Source organism: Phragmites australis, chromosome 12 (assembly GCF_958298935.1).
Source record: "Phragmites australis chromosome 12, lpPhrAust1.1, whole genome shotgun sequence".
Taxonomy (NCBI): Eukaryota; Viridiplantae; Streptophyta; class Magnoliopsida; order Poales; family Poaceae; genus Phragmites; species Phragmites australis.
Window position 1 is genome coordinate 21253180 of NC_084932.1, and position 18585 is coordinate 21271764.

Genomic DNA, 18585 nt, shown 5'->3' on the forward strand with positions numbered 1-18585 from the left:
CTGTTGCTGCACCTCTAGATGTTCAGCCTCAAGAAGAAGATTATGGAATTAGTAGCGCAGCGCCTAACGACGAGCATCATATAGATCAGACTCATGTGGTTGCTAATGAACCCTTAAGAAGATTACAATGGGAAAGGAGATCTACTCTTTTGGATGATTATGTTATCTATGTGAATGAAGATGTGAATGTCATATGAAAGGTGGATGATTCTGCCTCATTTAAAGAGGCCATGATGAGCGAGCATTCCTCCAAGTGGCATGAGGCCATGGAGGATGAGATGCAGTCAATGAGTTTTAATAAGGTCTAGGACCTAGTAGAAATTCTAGATAGAGTCAAACCAGTGGGTTATGAATGGGTCTACAAAACTAAGCATAACTCTAAGAAAAATGTCAAAAGGTTCAAGGCAAGACTCATCGCTAAAGGCTTTGCTCAGAGAGAAGGGATCGATTATAATGACACCTTTTCTCCTGTCTCGAAGAAGAACTCATTTAGAATTGTTATAGCGCTAGTGGCTCATTATGATTTAGAGCTACACCAGATGGATGCTAAAACTACATTCCTTAACAGTGACTTGCATGAAAATGTATACATGGTTCAACGGAAGGTTTTATCGTGGAAGGCAAGGAACACATGGGGTGTAGACTCGGAAATCCATTTATAGACTAAAGCAAGCATTCAGACAATATTACCTTAAATTCGATGAAGTCATAAGAAAGTTCTGCTTCAAAGAAATGAAGTGCACAATTGTATTTACATTAAAGTTAAAGGGGGGAATTTGTTATTTTGGTACTTTATGTGGATGATATCTTATTGGCTAGCAACGATAACGACATGTTGCATGAGACTAAATAGTTTCTATCGTCCAATTTCTGTATGAAGGATCTTGGTTAAGCCTCTTACGTTTTGGGCATTGAGACTCACCGGGATAGGTCCAAAGGGGTATTAGGTCTATCCAAGAATGCTTACATTGACAAAGTGCTCAAAAGGTATAATATGCATAATTATTCTACATCACCTGCTCCTGTTATTAAAGGGGATAAGTTTGGCTCATTCCAATCCCTAAGGAATCAATTAGAAGCTGGTCAGATGAAGACGATTCCTTATGCTTTAGCAGTCGGGAGCATTATGTACTCTTAGGTCTGCACTCATCCCGACTTAGCTTACATAATAGAGATGTTGGGCATATATCAGTCTAATCTAGGATTAGAGTACTGGATGTCAAGAAGACCTTGTGTTATTTGCAGGACACTAAGCATTTCATGCTCACATATAAGAGGTCTGATAATCTTGAGGTTAAAGGTTATTCGGAGCTGACTTTGCGGGGTGCATGGACACAAAGAAGTTAACTTTAGGTTATATTTTCTCATGTTATGAGGCCACCGAGCACGCCGTATGGCTTAAGAATTTCATCCGGGGCTAAGAGTGGTTGACAGCATAGTAAAATCACTCAAGATATACTGCAATAATAAAGCTACAATATTCTTTTCGAGTAACAACAAGTCAAGTGGAGCTGCCAAAACACATTGACACAAAGTATCATATTGTGAAAGATAGAATTCAGGATCAAACTATTGAGGTCGAGCATGTAAGTACAAAGTCCATGCTTGTCGACCCACTAACGAAAGGCTTACCACCCAATGTATTTAAAGAACATGTTGTCGTCATGGGTTTAACTGATAGGCTATGATTCTGGGATGATTACTTTTAAAGATCTCAGTTTCATGATCCTGTATATAAAGGACTATAAGACATAAATTAACTCCCAAGGCATAAGTTTATCCATATCGAAATGGAGTCGTGTGCTATAGATTGTGAGATCCAGTGGTGTTTTGATAGCTGGTGTGATCACACTATATTGGATGCTATTTCATAAAGTGTGGACTAATGATGATCATCCATTCGATCAAGTGGGAGGATGTTAGTTCTGATCATCAGGCATGATCACGACATACTCATACGAGTCTTTAGGGGATAAGCGGGCCCAACACGTTCCATGATCTGTGGTGGAACCATTATGGTTTCACTCCCATGTCACATAACGCTACAATAAAAGACTATGACATCCCAAAAACCTAATTCTGATCTCTAAGAGAGTAGCAACAACTTGAAGGCCATCACCACCGCTGGTGTGCTACCGGTGACTACTCCGATGTTCATCTGCCTACATCATCTACATCTACAGCTCGTCTTCCCTGAAGTACGGTACCCTGTTGTGGCTTTACACCGATATGAGAAGACCTAATTGATGGTGTCTCCAAATCAATGTCAGATGATTATTTATATGTTCATGTGCTGAGCTATACGATCTAAGAGCATCTCCAAGAGATGCCCAATATAACTCCCTATACTTAAATTTAGGGATTTTATCTCTAAAATCTATCTCCAACAGATACCCTACACGGTTCTCAATATTTAGAGGTTCCCAATATCATCCTCCATCCTAGCTAGAAGTGGGGAACCAGCCAGACTCCTAATCCCACCTGGGCCCACGTACCTACCTGTTGGTTTCTTCGTGGACCACGACCCAGCCGTCCTCTCTGCCATCCTCTCCACCATCCGTGCTTTGTCCTCTGCACTTGCCTTTCTCACCGACCTCCTTCTCGATGAGGCCCACTTCTACGGCCTCCACGCCCAGCTCCTAGCCTCCCTCACACCCTCGCCCCTCCGTGGATGCTCCACCTCCCTCGCCTCTGTCCTCTCCCCAGCCTCTGAGCCCTTCCCCACCTCCCTCACTATGCACCACGATGGCTCCCTCTGCCTCGCCCATGGTACCAGTCAAGTCACCTACTACTACCCTGCGCTGGACCACACCATCACCTTTCGGACCCACCTCCACCACGTCACCTCCTTCCAGCGGCTGCCCACCAACCTCACAGTCTCGGGTCCGGCTCCGCCCCCAGGCTCCACGTGTATGACTTCCTCGAAGGTCGGCATGTCACCACAGTGTAGTGGTTGGACCCCACCGACCCTCGTGTTAGCAAGGAGAAGGTCGTCACGCGCGCCAGTGACAAAACGGACCGCCTCAATCGCCATGTCGATGAGATAGGAGACGGAGTTGACGGCTGGGGTCCACCCGTCAGTGAGATAGGAGAGGGAGCCATTGGAATATAGGGATTGGGGTATGAAGAGTCTGTTGGAGAGTGTAGCAATATAGGGAGGAAAGTTTTTTAAGATGGCTCCCTATATAAGGATATAGGGAGTAAGTTTTAGGGTGTCTCTTGAAAATGCTCTAAGAAATTGATCTAATACCCCTACCCCTACTACCACCGCCAGCCTGCGCCTATCCGTACTGTAGGCGGCCTCTTCCCACCAGTCTAGAATGCTAAGCCAGTGGCAGTGAGGGCGGCCGCGCGACCTAAATCTGAGTCGGATTCGAGGTCGGACTCGAGGTCGACTCCATTCCCGTCCACTTCATTGGGTCCGACCAGGAGCCAGAATGGTGTTGGTTTTCAGCCCTCTGAATCACGCGCAGAAACACACATAATCAAACTTGACGAGAGGCAAAACAAGAATGGAAGCAAATTGACAAGTTTTGGGCCAATTTTTGACTCTATTCAACTTATGCAAACTAGAGATTAAAATTTATAGGTTCTGCTAACTCCAAATCCTAACATGAATCGTGCTATCTCAGGATCCTTGACTCTGGACTCCAAATCTGACTTGAACTAATCAAACTGTGTCGGTGTATCAGGAACCGGGGGTCCCCGAATCCCGAGGCCAGGCCAGCGATCCGCCACATGGCGCCATCCCGCGAAGTCTCCACCGCCAAGTAAAAAAGATCGAGTCCCGGGAGAGGGTGCTCGGGGCCACAGTCGGTGGTCCCCGAGTATCCCAGTTGCCCGATGACCCACGAAGTCTAAGTACCGGAAAGAACGTGCTCGGGAAAGTGCGCGGTGACCTCCGAGCACCCAAGTCCCCCAACAACCAGGAAAGCTAAGTACCGGGAGAAATGTGCCTGGGGCCACTAGCGGTGGCCCCCTGGGCACCCAAGTATCCCGAGGACCCACGAAGGAAGTTTCGGGAGAGAGTGCTCGGGGCTGCGTGCAACAGCCCCCGAGCACTCGGTTCCCCGAGGATCCGTACAAGTGTGCCTGGGAGAGAGTGCTCGGGGAGGTGAACAGTACCCCCGAGCACTCGGTTCCCTAAGGACAAGAAAGGGCATTCTCAGGAGAGAGTGCTCGGGGAGGTGAATAGTGACCCCCGAGCACTCGGTTCCCCTACGACTCAGAGAGCCCCCTGACAGTGGCCCTCGAGGGGCCCACCGATGAGGTGTCAGCCAGTCAAAGGCCCAAGGCCGTATTTAAAGAGTGTGCGTGGCCTGTCACCTCCAACTGCTTCCACCGCGCTCAGCGTCAGTTCCTGCCACGTCCTGACAGAAGGGTGTGGGGTTATTAATTGCACAGGTCCCATCCTGTGCCATCCGGCCCATCTCGGGATAACGTCGTAAGGGCCGAGGCGTTCTGTCTGCCGCGCTGCTGTGGCAGGGGAACAAGATAGAGCGGGCACGCCGGGCCGCTCTGCGGCTGCACGGTGGGCCCCCTCCACGGCGCCCGTTGCCAGTGCATTTATGGTGACGGATGACCGGGCGTGGGACGCATTTTCCACCCCCGGTCACTTCGCCCAGAGGAAATGATGACGCCCTTTCCATTTATGGCGTCTCAGAACTCGTGCTCCCCCTCCCATTTAGGGCACGCTGCTGCCGGCGGGTATTTAAAGCCGCCGGCGGCACAAAAGAAACAACGGCAAAGAAGCGTGGGAAAACAAAGTAAAAAAAAAGAAACAACGGTTGAGAAGGGAACAAACAGCACAGAAGAGAGAAGAAAAGATCATAGGTCGAAGAACAAAGAGCCCCAGACTCTAAGATAGACAATCATTCTTATAACCAGCAACATCCTTGAGGGACTTTCTTAGGGCATTCATAGTATCCATACAGGAGTAGGATGTTACGCCCCCGTGCGGCCCGAACCTATCTAAACACCAGTGCATTTACTCCTTTCCACATTAGATCACTCCGCACCGCCGGCCATCGCATTCATACCCATTCATTTCTCAGGCGAACATATTCAGGATCATCCCCCCCGGCCGAATCTCTAAAAAGGGGTCCCCCAGGATCCCTGCGACAGGAGTTCACCCTCCGACAAACCGATTACAAAACAAATTACTCTATTACATGACCGGACCTTCCGAGATCCGACTGGAACTTCCTACTTGAATCCGATCCCGAATCTTCTAACTTAATCCTAGAACTTCCGACATGAAATGAGTCCTCGAGGACCACACTAGGGTTAAGTCCAACATACTCCCCCCTAACCCTGATGTGGGCCGAGATCACAAACTCCCAATAGATACCGCATGACCACCAACCTCACCGCTGGCAATGCCTTTGTCAGAATGTCAGCTCACTGTTCATCTGTGCAGATGAACTCCATCTCAATCTGACCTCCTTTAACACATTCACGGATGAAGTGGAATCTAGTGTTGATGTGTTTATTGCGACATAGAAACACTAGATTCTTCATCAAAGCAATTGTTGATTTGTTGTCGACAAAGAGTTTGACTGGTTTGGGCTCTTCTCCTATGAGCTCCCCCAATAGGCTCCTAAGCCATAATACTTGGCATGCCATCGCTATTTCCACCATGAACTCAGCCTCGCATGATGACAGAGCCACCGTTTTCTGCTTCTATGAGTTCTATGACACCAAGCTGTCATTGAGATAGAAAGCCATACCTCCAATACTCTTCATGTCATCCATGTCACTGGCTAGATCACTATCCGTGTACCCGGTGATCACCTCTATTTCTCCTCTACTGGTATACACAAGACCACATTCCATAGTGCCTTTCACATATATGAGGATCTACTTGATCACCTTGTAATGCATCACTGTGGGTCTCTCCATGAACCTACTCGCCACCCTGACAACAAACGAGAGATCTGGTCTTGTATAGAGTAAATACCTTTGACAACCAATATTGTGATGATAATCTGTTGCATCCACCGGCTACCCATCTGGATCCTTGTGTAGTTGTGCCCTATGTTCTATGGGGAATTTTGTGGGATTGCAATCCATCATACCGAATTAAGCTAGTACCTTCTTCGCATATGCTATTTTCTTGATTGTAATTCACCCATCTTCTTGCGCTACCTCAATCCCAAGGTAGTAATTAGGCAATTCGAGATCGGTCATCTCGAACTCACTCATCATCTGCTGCTTGAATCCCATGATCTCGTTTGGACTTTCTTCTGTCATAATGAGATCATCAACATATACTCCAATAATGATTCCAGGCTGACATGTTCCTCTTGTGTATACGGCATGGTCCTGTGCACATTTGCTGAAATGAATCCATTTCAAGCTCTTACCAAGTCGTATATTCCATGCCTGTAGTGCCTGCCAGAGACCATACAACGCCTTGCTAAGTTTGAGCATGAGATGCTCTTTGTTCTTCACTGTAAATCCCTCTGGCTGGGCCACATATACTTCCTCTTTGAGATCAACATTTAAGAATGCCAACTTGAAATCTAGGTGGTGAACTTGCCAACCTCGATTAGCTGCAACTGCAAGGATGACGCGCATGGTGTCCAGCCTAGCCACTGGTACAAACACTTCTTCGAAATCGATTCCTTGTCACTGCACATATCCTTTCGCAACCAACCTTGCCTTGTGCTTGATCGTGTCTCCTTCTAAATTTTTCTTCAATTTGTAAACTCATTTGAGCTCGATTGGCTTATGTCCAGCCAGCAGCGCCATAAGAGTCCATGTGTCATTCTTCTCTATGGACTTGATCTCCTTGGCCATGGCGTCCTCCCAGATTTGTTGTCCAACGGTCTCATGGTAGGAGGACGGTTCTTTCGTCTCCACGAGCATAGCCTCTTCTTCCATGTCCTCATTGAGATCCACCCTTGGAGCATCTCTCATGATGTCGTCGATGTTCCTGTGACGAATAGGTCCTTCATCTGTTCTACTGCTCCTGCTCGGCAACGGTGTGACCAAACCATCCACCAGCAATTTAGGCGCCGGTAGCATCAATTGAGTGGAAGGAGTTGTTAGGAAGGTTGCTACCATGCGTGTCGCAGCACATATCCTAGTTGCTGGCCCTTCCGGCGTCACCTCATCGGCCAGCGGAGTGGATGAAAGAATTGGATCATCTTGTGTTGCAGGTGCTGGCTCACCTCCCAGGCCACCCACGAACAGCACAGAGCCCCCCACCACAGGCTCAGTGCTAAACACTTCCATGACAGTGAACTCCAATGAATCCCTACCGCCTATAACTGGACTCCAATTCCACTCCACGTTTTCTTCAAACTTGACATCACGACTTACATGAATTTTCCCATGCCGTGGATCAAAGAGATAGTGCGCCTTGCAGCCATCCTCGATGCCAAGATACACCATCAGCTGGCTTCGATCGTCAAACTTCTTTAGGTGTTGCGTTATAACCTTTGCATGCGCCGTGCAGCTGAACACACGAAGGTGTGCTAGATGCGGCTTCCTTCCATTCTAGGCTTCGAACGAAGTGCGATCGTCCAGTGCCTTCATCTACAAACGGTTCAGTAGATACACCACGTGTCGCATCGCCTCTCTCCCAAAATCTTCCAAGTACGTTCATGCTCTTGAGAAGAAACCTCATCATCACCATTACTATCCTATTCCTCTGCTCCACCACGCAATTTTACTGTGGTATGTACGGCATGGTGAGGTGCCGCTCGATCCTAGCTTCATCGCACAGCCAGGTGAACTCGGTAGAGAGGAATTCCCCGCCACGATCAATCCTCAATGTCTTAACATGCCACCCACTTATGTTCTCGGCCTGCAACTTGAACTTTCTAAACACGGAGCAGACTTGATCTTTCAACTTGATCACATACACCTACATCCACTGAGTAAAGTCATCAACAATTTACATAAAGTAACTATTGTCGGCGAGGGTTAAGGGAGTGATCGGACCACATAGGGCATCATGTAGCAGCTTGAGTGGCTCCTTCGCTCTGTAATTTTTTACTGCTGGGAAAGGTAGCCTCGCCTACTCGCCACCAAACCCATTGAAATAGCTGGTTCAGGTGTGTGATTGGCGGTACTCATACCGTCATCTCCTTGTGAACAAGTTGTTGCATGGCAGCAAAATTGACATGGCTGAGCCTCACATGCTAGAGCCACGCTGGGTCCTTAAGGCTTGCTAATGAGCCCATGGCTCCTTCGGATATGATCAATACCACCAATAATTCTCAAATCATACAAGGTCCAATTACAAGAGCACGTGCATGACAATTAGACCACCAAGTGAACTCGTTCCTTGCTGTTCGTGTTTCCTTGGATGGATTACTACTAAATTCTTATGATGTTTTATTGCATAGGAACGTGGGAGAAGCGCCACAACCTTACTCGGATGTCACTCCTCAAAGGCCAAGTCTACTCGGACTCAAGGCTGAGCTCTAGTCATGGTCAAAGTCGTGGTCGTGATTGAACTCGTGGTCGTGATCGAACTCGTGTTCATGGTCGAAGTTGAGTTCCAGGACAGCATGCCAGTAAAACAGGCATAACTCTCTCATACGAAGTCCATTTTAGGCAATCTTGGACATTCTGGTAAGCTTACGATGAGCCCTTTCCAATGGATATGAGATCAACAAGATATTCCTTATATTTTAGTCAAAGTCAAAGGAATAAGGTATTGCTTCACCGTTTTGAACCTTACCGGGTTTTGTAATCGTGTCAGAGTCGAAGTCCAGGTTGTGCACGTCTCTCTCCACGGTTGCACAACCCTAGGTCGACCTCCTCACGCCCCCCCTATATATATATATAGATATATACAGTAGTCATTGTAGTTTAGGCTTGGGTTTAGCTTAGATTATTCTGTTTAGTACAGTTTCACCATTTATCGGTTTGTTGAACCCCAAACTCAAGTGCTTCATTCGTAATTAGCAATATTCATATTGCATCTACCTGTTCTTGCTTGTGTTCTCGATTCGCTTGCAGGAAAAACCTTCTTGGCGATGTCAACCGCGTCTTGGTATGGTTGATAACCACGAAGTAGTGGTGTAGTGGTTGCGAGGGTTCTCGATCTGTTCTGGTTGGAGCCTTTGGATCATCAACGCCGAAACTCCACCAATCAACTTATCATATTACCTTTCAGAAGATCGAGTAAACGCGCATCAAGTGGTATGAGAGCCTCAATTGCTCATTGGGTAATCTTAGTTATCCCTTTTGTTTCGTCGAGTTCCTTTACCCAGAGTCCAGAAAATTAGCCCGCAAAAAAAAGAGGATTTAGATCTTAGTTTTCCGCTGTCCAAACCACTTTGTGCCTTTCACAATTTTGTTTTCAGTTTTTGCGTTGTTGAGTTTGAGTCCATCATCGGTGTCTTGTTGCTGGTTGAGTCATCGTGTTCTAGTTTCTAGCGTTGAGTCTTTGCTATTTTAGTCGTCGAGTTACTCGGCTTGCCTAGTCTGCTATAGCCAAGTTTGTGTCCCCTCGAGTCCCAACCACTCGCTTGGGGTCCCGACCACTCACTCCGACCACCCACTCGGAATTTGACCAATCACTCCGACCAACCACTCGTGGTCCGACCAGTCACTCCGACCACCCACTCATTGTCCGATCAGTCATTCCACCCACCTTCTCGGATCCGACCACTTAGTCGAGTCGTCCACCTTCTCGGATCTGACCACCATAGCCGAAACAGAGGTAGCCAGAGTTTAGAGAGAGAGAGAAGTTTACCTTTATACCCCTGCTCTCTAGAAAAAATTTGTGATCCACATATCTCACTGGTCTTAGAAAAGGCAGTAGAAGAGTTTTGAGTTTGTGTCACATTCGCAAAAAAAAAGAAAAGAAAAGAAAGCAAGAAGCAAAAAAAGAGAGAAGGAGAAGCAAAGAGTGCAAAAAAATGAAGAGAGAGAATTAAAAAAAAGAATCAGTTTGCATTGCGAATTTTTGTTCCATTGTGCTGGTGTCTGTTATAGTTTTCGGCTTGCTTAAGCTAGTTCTAGGAATGTGTTCGGGCCAGCAACTGTGACGAGTACTGTGGACTTTTATTCAGCTTTGCTAATCTGATTTCAATTATTTCTATTCCTTGCTACTAAATATTGCCTATCCAAGCTACACCTTCTCTCAATCAGAACAGTTTCTTCCCTTGCAACTACCTCACTCGCACTCGATAAGGTATCACGAACTAGCCACCGGTTGTTCCAACTGCTGTGTATGGTAAGAACACTTGCAAGAGCGTTGTAAGGCACTTGAGAATGTGTGACTCCACCTCCACCACCTAGTAGTCGATAGGGATAATATCTTTGTTATCTTCTGTTTACTACTAACCATAGAAGGTGAAGCATCGGATGCGAAAGAGTGTGTTTTGAGAGAAGAATGCACAATGTTGTTGAATGATCATCGGCAAACTATTAGTAATGAAATTGATAAGAAGCTTGCAAGAACCAATACCTCATTACAACGACTCAATGAAAGCATTGCAATACTCAATACACGTTTTGATCGATTGGTTAATCTGCCACCGAACAATGGTTCACTGGACCTCATGTTGCAGCTCATGAACAAGAGGAGTCTGTCGTGGATGAAGAAATTTTGAGGCAAGAACGTGATACCCTTGATGCACGACAATGGAATTGGTTGAACTTCAACCATCAAGGTATGAGAGGTAATGATTTTTAGCAACATAACCCACGTGTTAATGATGATCCATTTGCTAAGGTTAAGTTTACTATACCTTCATTTGCGAGTGCTTATGATGCTGAAAAGTATTTAGATTGGGAGATGACGGTCGAACAGAAGTTTAATGCTCATTGGGTTCCTGAAGTGCATAGAGTTAGGCAAGCCACTAGTGAATTTAAAGATTTTGCAATCATCTGGTGGAATAGAGTTTACATCGATGGATTAGCGCCTATGACATGGAATGCTTTAAAGATTGCTATGCATAACAGATTTGTTCCACCCTCTTTTAAACTTGATTTGCGTAAGAAATTACAGCGCTTAAACTAAGGTGATAGATCTGTAGAAGAATATTATTAGGAGCTACAAATTAGTATGTTGCGATGTGATATTATTGAGGATGAAGAGGCTGCAATGGCATGCTTTTATGGAGAGTTAAGGCATAAAATTCATGACATAGTTGATTACAAAGAATATGATAGTATTCCTAGATTGTTCTATTTTGCATGTTTGGTAGAAAAAGAACTGCAGGGACGACAACAGAGGCCAAGGAACAATTTTGGAAGCTCGACTTCTTCAAAATCAACGCCGAGTCAAGACAAAACAGCCCCGCGTTCAGCTTCACGGTCTGCTACCCCCTTCTCGAGTACGACGCATTCAGCAGTACCCTCAACACCGTCACATGCTCCTAAGGTAAGCAAATCCGTAAGTGTGCAGGGTCTAGCCAAGAGCTCTTCTTTAGTTGCCTCTACAGGCCGACCGACCGGGATTGTATGTCACCGATACAAGTGAATGGGCCACGTCATGAAGGATTACCCAAGTCAGCGAGCATACATTACAACAGAGAATGGTGGATATGTAAGTGCTAGTGATGTTGAGCATGAATATGCTCTTACAGCTAACATTGCAGGTAAAGAGGATGAACTTGAGATAGATACGGATCATGAGGAAGAATTGACTGCAGCTGCTACGGAGAATTATAGGACACTCATTATGCAGCGAGTGTTAAGTACTCAAATAGAGCAAGCAAAACAGTTACAACGCCATAATCTATTTCAGATATTCCTTATAGTCAAGGACTTTCGTGTTCGAGTCATTATTGATGGAGGAAGCTGCAACAATTTGGTAAGTTCAGATTTGATCAAGAAACTTTGCTTGCCGATAAGAACACATCCTCATCCATACCACATTCAGTGGTTCAACAATAGTGGTAAGGTGAAGGTCATGCAAACAGCTAGGGTGCATTTTTCTATTGGTTCATACCATGGTTGTGCTGATTTCAATGTAGTTCCCATGCAAGCATGCTCTCTTTTGCTAGGACAACCATGTGAGTTTGATACTGATGCAACACATCATGGTAGAAGTAATAAGTACACTTTTATGTATAAAGGAAAGAAAATAACTTTTCTACCTTTAACTCCTGCTGAAATTGTGAAATGTGAACAAGAGATAGCTGAAAATAAGAGAAAAGAGCCTCAGAATGAATCTGAAAATCAGCAAGTAGTGGAAAAAAAATTTCCACCCAAAAAGGAGAAAGCAACAACAACTTCTAAGTCCGATGGAATTAAACTGAAAGGGTGTGTTATGCTTGCCACTAAATCTGATCTTACTAAAATTTGTGATAATGAGCTACCATGCTATGCTTTTATATGCAAAGATGTTATAGTTTCACTTGAGGATATATCTACCTCTTTTCCTCCTACTGTTGCTAACCTTTTGCAGGAGTTTGTGAATGTATTTCCAGCTGAGGTACCCCCGGGATTACCACCTGTTCGAGGGATTGAGCATCAAATTGATTTGATTCCGGGAGCAACATTCCCAAACCGTGCTGCATATAGGACCAATCCGGAAGAGACTAAAAAAATTCAGCGACAAGTCCAAGACCTTTTGGACCACGGGTATGTACGAGAAAGTTTTAGCCCTTGTGCTATTCCCGTTCTTTTGGTTCCTAAGAAAGATGGTAGTTGGCGTATGTGTGTGGATTGTAGAGCCACTAATAATATTACTATCAGATATCGTCACCTTATCCCTAGGTTAGATGACATACTTGATGAATTGAGTAGTTCTATAATTTTCACTAAAATTGACTTGCGAAGCGGATACCACCATATTAGAATGAAACTTGGAGATGAATGGAAGACTATATTTAAAACTAAGTTTGGCTTGTATGAATGGTTAGTAATGCCTTTTGAGTTAATTAATGCACCTAGTACTTTCATGCGATCGATGAATAAAATTTTACGTGCTTTTATTGGAAGATTTGTGGTGGTTTATTTTGATGATATCTTGATTTACAGCAAGTCATAAGAACAACACTTTGATCATTTACGTGCTGTTTTTAATGCTTTGAGATATACACGTTTGTTCAATAACCTCAAAAAGTGAATCTTTTGCACGAATCGAGTTTCTTTTCTTGGCTATGTTATTACTCCATAGGGAATAGAGGTGGATGAAGCAAAAATCGAAGCCATAAAGAGCTGGCCGACCCCTGAGACTGTTACTCAAGTAAGAAGCTTTCATGGTCTTGCGGGTTTCTATCGACGATTTGTGCAGGATTTCAACACCATTGCTGCTCCATTAAACGAGTTGAGAAAGAAAGGAGTAATTTTCAAATGAGGACCTGCAAAAAAAAAAAAGCATTCAAGTTGTTGAAAGGGAAATTTACCTATGCTCCATTGCTCCAACTCTCTGATTTTTGTAAGACCTTTGAACTAGAATGTGATACTAGTGGGATTGGAATTAGAGGTGTGCTAATTTAAGAAGGTAAACCTGTTGCTTATTTCAGCAAGAAATTAAGTGGACCAAGTCTAAATTATTCCACTTATGATAAAGAATTATATGCTTTAGTTCGTATTCTTGAAACTTGGCAACATTATCTGTGGCCCAAAGAATTTTTTATACATTCTAATCATGAATCGCTAAAACATATTAGAAGTCAAGATAAACTCAATAAACGACATGCTAAATGGATAGAATTTATTGAGTTGTTTCCATATGTTATAAAACATAAGAAAGGAAAAGGCAATGTTATTGCTGATGCGATTTCTAGGCGTTATACCATGTTATCTCAACTTAATCATAAGATTTTTGGTTTAGAGACCATTAAGGACTTATATGCTGCTAATTTAGACTTTAAAGAAGTGTTTGAACATTGTACAGAAGGGAAAGCATGGAATAAATATATGCTGAATGACGGATTGCTCTATCGTGCTAACAAGCTATGCATTCCAGCTAGCTTCGTTCGTCTTTTGTTGTTGCAGGATGCGCATGGAGGAGGATTAATGACACATTTTGGAGCAAAGAAGACTGAAGATGTGTTGGCCGCTCATTTCTTTTGACCAAAGATGAGACGTGACGTCGAGCGCAACGTGTCATGTTACACCACTTGCAATAAAGCTAAGTCTCGCTTGAATCCATATGGCCTTTACATGCCTCTTTCTATTCCTAATGTACTTTGGGAAGATATTTTTATGGATTTTGTTTTAGGATTGCCTAAGACAATGAGGGGGAGGGATAGCATATTTGTAGCTGTGGATCGATTCTCTAAAATGGCATATTTTATACCTTGTCACAAGAGCAATGATACTACAAACATAGACTTAAGGCTGAGCTCTAGTCATGGTCGAAGTCTTGGTCGTGGTCAAAGTCGAGTTCCAGGACAGCACGTCAGTAAACCGGGCATAACTCTCTCATACGAAGTCCGTTTTAAGCAATCTTAGATATTTTGGAAAGCTTACGACGTACCCTTTCTAATGTATATGAGCTCGACCAGATATTCCTTATAGTTTAGTCAGAGTCAAAGGAATAATATGTTACGTCACCGTTTTAAACCCTACCGGGTTTTGTAATCGTGTTGGAGTCGGAGTCCAGGTTGTGCACGCCTCTCTCCACGGTTGCACAACCCTAGGTTGACCTCCTCATGCCCCCCTATATATACACAGTAGCCATCGTAGTTTAGGCTTGGGTTTAGCTTAGATTATTCTGTTTAATATAGTTTCACCGTTTATCGGTTTGTTGAACCCCAAACTCGAGTGCTTCATTGGTAATTAGCAATATTCAGATTGCATCTACCTATTCTTGCTTGTGTTCTCGATTCGCTTACAGGAAAAGCCTTCTTGGCGAGATCAACCACGTCTTGGCATGGTTGATAACCATAGAGTAGTGGTGTAGTGGTTGCGAGGGTGTCGACCTGTTCTGGTCAGAGCCTTTAGATCATCAACGTCGAAACTCCACCAAACGACTTATCATATTACCTTTCGGAAGATTGGGAAAATGCGCATCACTTGCTAAGAGACACCAGCGTCGCTGGATGGAGCTTAATCTTGTAGAGGCAATTTGGAGTTTGCCTTACCCTTATCAGCAAATGTGCAGGTCTTCCATCATAGACATATGAATGTTTGACTTCAATGATCACCTTGTGTCCAACTTCAATAAGTTGTCCAAGGCTGATGATAATTCTACAGAGTTAGGGAATGTAGTAGACTTCCTGCAATAACCACTAGTCACCGTTCTTGCAACTGAACTTGACAAAACCTAAGCCCATTATTTGCACCATGGAGCCATCCCTAAACTTCACCCTCTCAGTGACACCTTTGTCCAGATCTCTAAACTTCCCTTTGTCACTGGTCATATGGTTGCTAGTTCCATTGTCCAGGTACTAGAGTTCAGAGTTTGCACCTATCTCCGTGGTGCCGCACAGCTCTGGTGTTACCTTTTCCTCATTCAGCAGCATGGCTCCCCGCCTGTGCTGACATTATGGTGTCGGTTCTTCTGATAGCGCGAGTAGCAAGGCTGGCTCGGTATCATCAGCACGAGTGAGATGTGTCTCCTCCTTCTTCTTTGGTGCCTTGCACTCGTACACGTAGTGCCCCATCTTGTAGCAATTGTAGCACTTGATGTGGCTCTCGTTGCGGTGACAGTCGCCCAAGCAGCTCTCCTCATCATTGTGCGACGTCCTATCATGACCACCTCTGTCACGGCCTCTGTTGCGACCACGACTACCTTGGTCACGATTGCTGCTATCTGCAGGGGTGTGGGATTTCCCCTTGGAGCTCGATGAGGAGTCGTCGTCGTCCTTCTTCTGCCGCGCCTACCACTCAGCTTAAGTAAGAAGGAGCTGGCTATCGCCAATGCTGCTCCCACTGGATGTGCGCGGGCGTGCACCCTCTTCATACGTCTTTAGCTGCCTCACATCTTCCTCAAAAGGCATGGTTTTCAGATCATAGAACTGCTCGATTTCGGCGATCACACTAAGGAATTGATGCGTCACGGTGTCAAACAGCTTCTTGACCAATGCAGCATCGTCAAGTGTCCCCCCTAGGTTTGCATACCAGAAAGATATGCCGTTGGGCTTTTCGACGTATTGGTCCAAGGTCTCTCCCTCCTGCATGCGCATGGCGTAGAATTCGCTCTTCAACGTCTGCAGCCACGCGTTCTTGATGCGATCCATGCCAACAAACATTGTCTTGAGACAATCTCAAACTTCCTTTGTCATTTTCTTCTTCGCCACCTGCATTAGGAGCTCCTCTTGAAGCGCTTAGAAGAGGTGCGATTTTGCCTTTTTGTCCTTTTTCTTGTCGATAACCGCACCGGCCACTGGCTCGATTGACTCCCAGACGCCTTGATCCTCCATCATCACTTGCACCCTAATCATCTAACTCGTGTAGTTTGTCGCTGTCAGCTATAGGTACTGGAACAGCCCGTCGTCGCTCTCCCATGTCGCCTCACCCTGAGGAACGATCGACATCTGCACGAATTGGTGTCGCCTTTATCCGGCAAGAAGCAAGTTGATGACACTGGACGATCCAACGGATTAGGCCCTGCGTGTCTTAGTTGGCTCTGATACCAGATGTTACTTTTGAACCCTCCAGATCACACGCAGGAACACACACAATCAAACTCGACAAGAGGCAAAACAAGAACAGAAGCGAATCGACGAGTTTTGAGATAATTTTTTACTCTATTCAACTTATGTAAACTACATATTACAACTCAAAATTTATAGATCCTACCGACTCTAAATTCTAACTTGAATCGTGACATCCCATGATCATTAACTCTAGACTCCAAATCCGACTCGACTTAATCAAACCGATTACAAAACCAACGACTTTGTTACACGGCCGAACCTTCCAAGATCTGACCGGAACTTCCGACTGGAATCTGACCCCGGACCTTCTGACTTAATCTCAGAACTTCCGACATGAAATGAGTCTCAAAGGGGGTAGGATTAAGTCCAACAAGCAGAATGCGGTGGGATTGCGTGCGGAAACGGTGACTAGGATGGCAGCGCCGGTTGTGGTGCCCAAGAAGTCAGCACCGCGGTGGAGGTGGCGGCGGTGAGGCTGCAGGCTACGGTGCGTGGGTTCTTGGTGAGGAGGGTTGTGCAGGCAGTGCGCGAGGTGGAGCGGGAGGCGGATCGAAGAAGGTCACGGTGAGGTTGGCGAGCGAGGCGGAGGTGCTGCGCGGGGACGTCAGGGCGTGGGTCGCCATCGGGGAGGCGCTCATGCGGATGTTGCTGCGGCTCGACACGGTGCGCGGGACGTGGGAGTACCGGAGGAAGGTGACGAAGAGTGTGCTCGCGCTGCAGGACGCCGTCGACGCCCTCGAGCCCAATCCGGCGCCGAACGCAGCGACGGTGGCGGAGGAGCCCGAGGCCTCAGCGGCCGTTGAGATGGAAGAGAGCGCAGTGGCGCCGGGGCTACTGGATGCCGAGGCGAATAGCGGCGAGACGGAAGCGAAGATGGCAGCCGAGATGGTGGTGGACAGAACCAGAGCCACCAGCGAGCAGGACGTGGCAGAGGAAACGGAACCGGCGTAGGGTGGCTCGAATGTTGACAGCGGCATGCTGAACGATGCAGACGGCGAGTGGGAGATGGTGACGGAGGATCCTATGCCAACGGCACCAGCATGCCTAGAAGCGCCCACCAAGAACTGGCGGCAGAGATCAAAAGAACAGCGGAGGCCGGCGTCCGCGATGGCGCGGATGCGAGGAAGGTAATGGAGATGGTGGCGGCGTTGTGCGAGTGGAGCGCGCAGCAGTGCGACGTGATTGGAACGTTGGCGGAGCGCGTTGACATGCTGGAGCGCACCGTGCGGCGGGTGGAGGAGGCCGAACGGCACCGGCGACGGGGCAAGAAGATGAGGAAGGAAGGCAAGGGGAGCAACCACAGCAAGTGCTACATCGATTAAGGATTGACAACAAGAATCAATAAGGATTTAACAGCTTTGCTTTTTTAGCCTTTTCCATGACCAAACACGATGTGTCTGAATGTTTGATTTTTGTTTTTCATTTTTTGATTGTTTCATTTGGTTTGCAGTAATATTTGCAAGTAATGGAGTTGTGCTCCTGCCGTGGTTTGAATGTTTCGTTGCATGTCTTGGCTTCACAATTATGGCATCAGTTTTGTGACGATTTTTATGGGAAATATCCGAAAGCCTTAAAACGCCAGTAGATTGTCGTGGAAAATTAAAAAGAGAAAAGGTTAGTAATGTACAGTATGATATCCTCTAGCTTCCCACAAAATTCAACTTGAAAAAAATATAGTCAAAACACCTGATATTTTGGCATAGTTTTTTAAAAAAAAAAATCATTTGAAACCATTCCACAATATTTACTAAACTTTACTGGTATTTCCTTAGACGGTGCCGGAGGCATAGGGGCTGTTTGGTAGTCTGCACCAAGCCCGGCTCGCATCTCCGGATGTAGGAGCGGGCTGTTCGGTTGCCCGGGCGCACGCACGGGCTAGGAAGAGTGGATGCAAAATCGTTGTGCCGGTCAGGCTCCGCGGAAACAGATATTGTCGTCAGATCTGGCTCGCTCGGTGCAGCTATATATGTGTGTATTTTTTTATTTAACCCTCAATTTTATTTAGAGTATAAGAGTGTTCAAAAAATACTAACATTTTTATAAGTAAATTGGAGCTCAC